Genomic DNA, 6165 nt, shown 5'->3' on the forward strand with positions numbered 1-6165 from the left:
AAATATCATATTAAATACTGTTGGAAATAACCGATTATTAAATTATAATTTTTTATAATAAATTATTATTTTTATATAATAAATTATTAGTTTATAACTTTATATAAAATTTAAAAAGTTTTTAATATAACTTTATAATAGCTAATGACTTTATAATATAAAGTTATAATAATTTATAAAATTTAACCGAATCATGAAAATCCAGTTTCTTAAGATACCGGATTAAGAAATTCCGAAACCTTAATTTTCTCCTCTGATTTCTTTTGAAATCTCAATTAAAGTCGAAACCAAACAATGAAATTTCGATTTCTATTGAAACCAGATAATTATGTTTTGTTTTTGCTCCTTTTTAGTTTTTTTTGTTAAGCTATTCCTTAAGCTAATTAAAATTTAAACCACGCTCCTTTTAATAAAATGACCTATATAATTTTCCCCAGAATTTCTAATTGTGACTGTTTGAAACCTTGTAATGACTAAAATTGTGTATTATATTTAAAATTGTCTTTATTTATGTGTTTATATTTTTCAAATGAGTGAATCTGAATGAATTCTAATAGTGGGAGGAAGTTCATATGTGCTATCTACTAGAAGTCATAAGAGCTTGAATTTTTGAATATATGTGATGCCTATACATTTGAGAGTAATAAGGGTCTGCTATCTTATATGTTAACACATGGACTTATAAGCGTAAAAGTTTTAAGTAAAAAGAGTTCACCCCTAGTTCAAATCCAATGTATTTTTTTATTTGGGCAATTTCCAAATATACCAAAAAATTCACCACTACCCGTGAACCAATGCAATCCACCGAACACCACCGGCCAACTACGGCCACCATTTTGAATTTTACATTGCTTTCAATCAATTTCTAGCCAAAAAAAAAGTTAAAACCTTTATTTATTTTACACTGAATCAAATAACTCCAAAGTATTTTTAATATATTGCATTCTTTTTTCAGCAAACTAAATAAATAGAGGAGAAATTTTTTCTTTATAATTATAAATTAGAATAATATGTATACTTTGGTGTGTATATACAGATATGAGAAAGGGAGATGGAGCTAAAATTTTCTCAAACTTTGAACTAAAAGACACCTTTTATCTCTTAGCATATGAAAAATTGCCTTCCAAGTGCTTGACGCTTCATATCTTGCATGCTATTTTGATAAATTTTTTTCTACTTCTAAGTTAAAGCTAACTGCTTTTGTTTGGTTACCGTTTTATCTTTGCTTTTCCATTTCGAGTTGCAGAATTAATAGTCATAAATTATTTTCTATACAAGCTAACTGCTTTTGTTTAAAGCTGATTGCTTTTGTTTGGTTACCTCTGGCTTTCCGCCCCTACGTACCTTCCTGTGTGACACAATAAGATCCTTCTGCAAGTGGCTACCCTTAACAGAAGAAATCAGCTCACAAGCAAAAAGCCTTCCTCATCATCTTTCATTGTCAACTACGTGCAACCAATTGATAACACTGCCGACTTCTCTGAACAGGAGGAGGAGGCTGAGAGAGCTAACGAGTGAGGTCTTTCGGTAGGTGTCCACATTACAAAGCCCTTCTCGGGGCTGTTAGATTTTGGATCTACCTTTAATCTGTTGGAACCCTTCCGGAATATCTAAGATGGCAAGCAGCTTAATTAGAAGCCCGCTTACGGTCAATACACTCACTGCTGAAAAAAATTTTGGCTGACGTAACGTTTGCTTTATATGACTGGAAATCACAACATTGCTATTATTCACCCCTCTAACATCTACCCAACAAACCATACCCTCTTACAACCTCACTGTTATCCGACTAGAGGTAGGAGCCGCACTACATGAAAATCAACTATTATTAACAGCGGATTACGACGAAATAAATCTGATTAATTTTATTTTTTTTGCAGATTTTCCGACGGCTTTTCTGACAGATTGTCATAATTATATTTTTTTAAAAAATTGTGGCTGTTTTTGATGGAAACAAAATAATACAAAAAAAAAAAATGGAAGAAGAAAAAACTCAAAACCGAAAAAACTTCTCTTCTTCACTAGACCTTCACGGGAAATAGGAAAAAAAAAAACATGGAGCATTTGAATACTTCATTGATTGTAGTTCTTCCCCGTGAACTTGGGCAACTGAGGTTGCAAAATATTGTTGCTTGAACTCCTGCCATTTTCCAACAAAAAAGAAAAGTATGTCCATACCTTTTGCAAAAGTGACATTTGATATTGGCAAGATTGCTTCTTCCTCTACCTTTGAAGTCATGCCCACGACCACGTGCACCTTCTCCATCACCATGTGCTCCACCTTGAACTTCACCTCCATCACTTTGCATAGAGTCTCCTCTACCAGCATGACCTCTTCTTTTAGTACCAAAAGAGCCTCTTCCTCTACCAAAACCTCTTCCACGGCCACCTCTGAAATTCCCACACAATGTCACTTGAGTTTGGAAGGCTTCCTAAAGTGGTGTCGAATCATATTGCTTCATTCTTAATTCATGTGATTGAAGAGATCCAAGCAACTCTTCAATAGACATTTTCTCTATGTTCTTTGCTTCTTCTATGGCTACTACTATGACTTCAAATTTTACGATCAAGCTTCGTAGAATCTTCTTAATAATCCTTTTATCTTCTACAAGTTCTCCATTCAATTTCAATTGATTAACAATTGCAATTACCCGATTGAAATATTATTCCACACTTTCTGACTCATTTATCTTCAACATATCAAATTGGTTTTGTAGCATTTGTAAACGTACCATCTTAACTTTCTCATCTCCTTTATAAGAAGCATGTAGTGTATCCCAAGCCTCCTTTGTGATCTTCTCCATATAAATCCGCTCAAAAATAATTTCATCTGCCGCTTGATAAATGAAGAAAAGGGCCTTCCGAACCTTCTTACGATTTTCTTTCAATTCTTGAAGAAGTCTTTGATTCAAATCTCTCTCAACTTTGGGTATTGTATCAATCTCAAGAGTTGTGGGAGATTGTAGATAGCGATTTTTTATTTCCATCATCAGTTTTAACACTTTTGCTATTCTAGTAAACTGGTTGGGTCTTCAAAGCATTTTTGTACTCACTTTGAATCCCACGATGCTGGGCGGGCAGGGTAGCGGGTAACTAGGCAGACAATGCGGGCATGGTAGCCGGGCGGGCACCGCAGTCGGTCAGCGAGAAGAGCGGGAGGCAGCCTCGGGCAAGAGGGAAAACTTAATTACCACCATAAATTCACTAATTTTTGTCGATAACGATCGATTTTCCTGTAGTGCCATAGCAGGAAACAAACTAAACACACTCAGATACAATATATAGATTTTATCCAGACCCGACATCCCCAAAAGATTGTATCTCATCCTCCTATATATCAATCTGACACAACCACCTCTTTTACCTGAGAACAACCCTTTACCCCTGTTCTAATACGGGGCATTCTCAACCTCAACAAACCTACTACCGACCATGCATCTGTTTATAGAGGCAGCCTCCCCTTCCAAATACATCTCCTTAAATAACCAACTCCAGACTAGTTTTTCTCTTTTATCCACTGCTTTTGAGAGCATTATCTGTGCCTCAACGAAAATTTAAGCCCATAAAATTCTGAATTTCAAACATATTGGTTCATTTTGTTGTTGCTTTATCTCAACTGTGTGGTGTTTTGGGTGATTTTAATTACTGTAGATTTGAAAATAAAAAGAAGATATGGAATACTTGTGCCTATCTCTAATTTTTGGGATTTTAATAATAAGATTTTTAGGCGGGACATTGTATATGTGAAGATTAAGCTAATGAAAGACATTAGTAGATTTGATAAGGAAGGAAAGTTGAGTCCCAACTCCCAAATACGTTTGACCTTTTGAAGTTATTGAAAGGATAAAAAACCTATAGGTTATAATTGTCAAATCATATGTTTGAAATTCATAATGTGTTTTATGTCTCACTTATGAGGAAATGAATATCTTTCACAATATAAGTTTTTATTTGTTATAGAGATTAAAATTTTGAACATTTTAAATATTTTTTAAAAATATTTTGGAAATTTTTTACCGTGGATTTTTAAATTTATATAATTTTTATCAAACAGAAAATAATCGGGTTCTAAAAAAAATAGTATACTACAAGTATTAAAACAGTGTATTGCATAATCCCTAGTAATTTGATTTTTTTTTTAATATTTTTTTTTCTTAGTAGAGTTTTGTGTTGCCTATAGTTAATTATGACATTTTGACATATTCTAAAATATATTTCTTTATGTATCATTTACTGCTATTCATTGAAGTACGCTCATAGTTAGTTGAAATAGGTGATTTGGAGGATATATGCATATTCCACTTCAAAGTTATTGAACTCTGTCTGTTACTTATAATTGTTGAACTCTATCTGCTACTTTGAGTAGTAAAACACTATCAGTTGGGAGGCATAAGGTTCAGAGTTATTAAATTTTTTATATTAGGAGAAAAATATAGAGTGTTTGTGTATTTTGTTTAAGTTTTTTATAATTACATTTAATTCTTTGATCAATTCCACTTCTAATACTCAATGAATGTTTAATAAATGAAATGATTTGAAATCTTAGATTGAATGAAATGTGGCCTGCTAAGATATTTTATCTCACTCTGATTTTGCAATCTATTTTCAAGGTCTAAGAAATGGAATAAAAAAGTTTTTTTGGAATTTAAGTTGAGTTTGTAGGTATTTCTTCTTTTGAATTTTGCACAATCATGACTAATTTTATTACTCTATTATGTATCTTTTGTTTATAGCCATGCTATGTGATTTTATATGTCATTTGATGATGAAGAAAAAATAAATCTTTAAGATGGGTTTATTTTCAATCATTTGGATGTTTTAGTACGTAGTTATACAGACTATTATTTATTTTAAGATGTAAATTAGATTCACCTTTCACATCTTAATATGATAAAACCTATCCCATCAGTGGGTCTTTTCAAGTTGGGTTGTGACACTTAATGTGGACATGAGTAATAAAGAACTGAACTCTCTGATAGCCACTCTACTCTATATGTTGCTTTATCTTCTTGGATTGTTCAAAGGGGAAGAACTAAATGGCTTTCTAGAGGGGAAGATAGCCTAAAATTCTTTAATAATTTATAAAATAAAAAATAATAATTATAATTTCATCAAGAGCTCTCTACTGATCAATTAAGGAAGCTTTCACAAACATTTTGACATTGTCGCAGCTGTTATTAACCACTATAAGCATATTATTAACTCTCATACTCCTACACCTAAGACTCCTCTTCCAACAGGCCAATTCCTTAATTATTTAATTCATCTCCTCACCACCCTATTTTAATTACTTATGAAGACATTAAAGAAGTGGTATTCTCCACTTAAAAAAAATTTGCTTTTGGTCCTGATAGCTAGTCCTTTGATTTCTATGCATCTACCTAGGTACTGCTAAAAATTTTTGCACTATCATTCACCACTTTTTTTTAATAAAAGCTTTCTGCCAAAAAAGTTTAAAGGCTTGCATCGAAAATATACATTTTTTCTCTTTGCATTAACAATTGTCATGAAGGTTTTTTCAACTCATCCTCTGGCCTATAGCAAGGGTGTCCCCTTTCACCCGATCATTTTTGTAAGTGATGGAAGCTCTTTCTGGCTCTCTAGATCGATATGGTGAGACATGAAGGCAACTTTTAGGGAATCATTATGGGTAAGGTTAACATCGTCCATCTTCTATATGTGGATGATCTCTTGGTCTTTGGTAAAGCCATCATTCAGAAAATAATGTCTCTCAAAAACATTTTGAGCTCCTTTGGTATGACTTATGGTCTCAAAATTAACTCTCTTCAGAGTTCTATTATGTTTTCTTAAACTGACATCAAATATGGTGCTAATAGCATTAGTTGAGTGTGAAAGACTAATCCCAAGGTAAAAATATTTTTACTCTTTCTTTACTCCCCTTTAGTTTCTCCAACTTGGTGCATGCAAGCAAGTTTGGCATAAAAAGCATTCCATTTAAGGCTTCGTTTGGGACGGCTTTTTTATTGCTTTCTAAAACGGAGTTTTAGTTTAAAAATAAAAAAATTTGTACTAAAACTCCGTTTTAGAAAGCAATAAAAAAGCCGTCCCAAACAAAGCCTTAGTTTCAATTTTTGGTTGGATGGCTTTAACAGGTGGTCTTAAAGATGCTGACATCTTTCATAGGAGGAACATTCATGTTTCTTC

The sequence above is a fragment of the Dendrobium catenatum genome, unplaced genomic scaffold (genome assembly GCF_001605985.2).
Source record: "Dendrobium catenatum unplaced genomic scaffold, ASM160598v2 fragScaff_scaffold_1335, whole genome shotgun sequence".
NCBI classification, from domain to species: Eukaryota; Viridiplantae; Streptophyta; class Magnoliopsida; order Asparagales; family Orchidaceae; genus Dendrobium; species Dendrobium catenatum.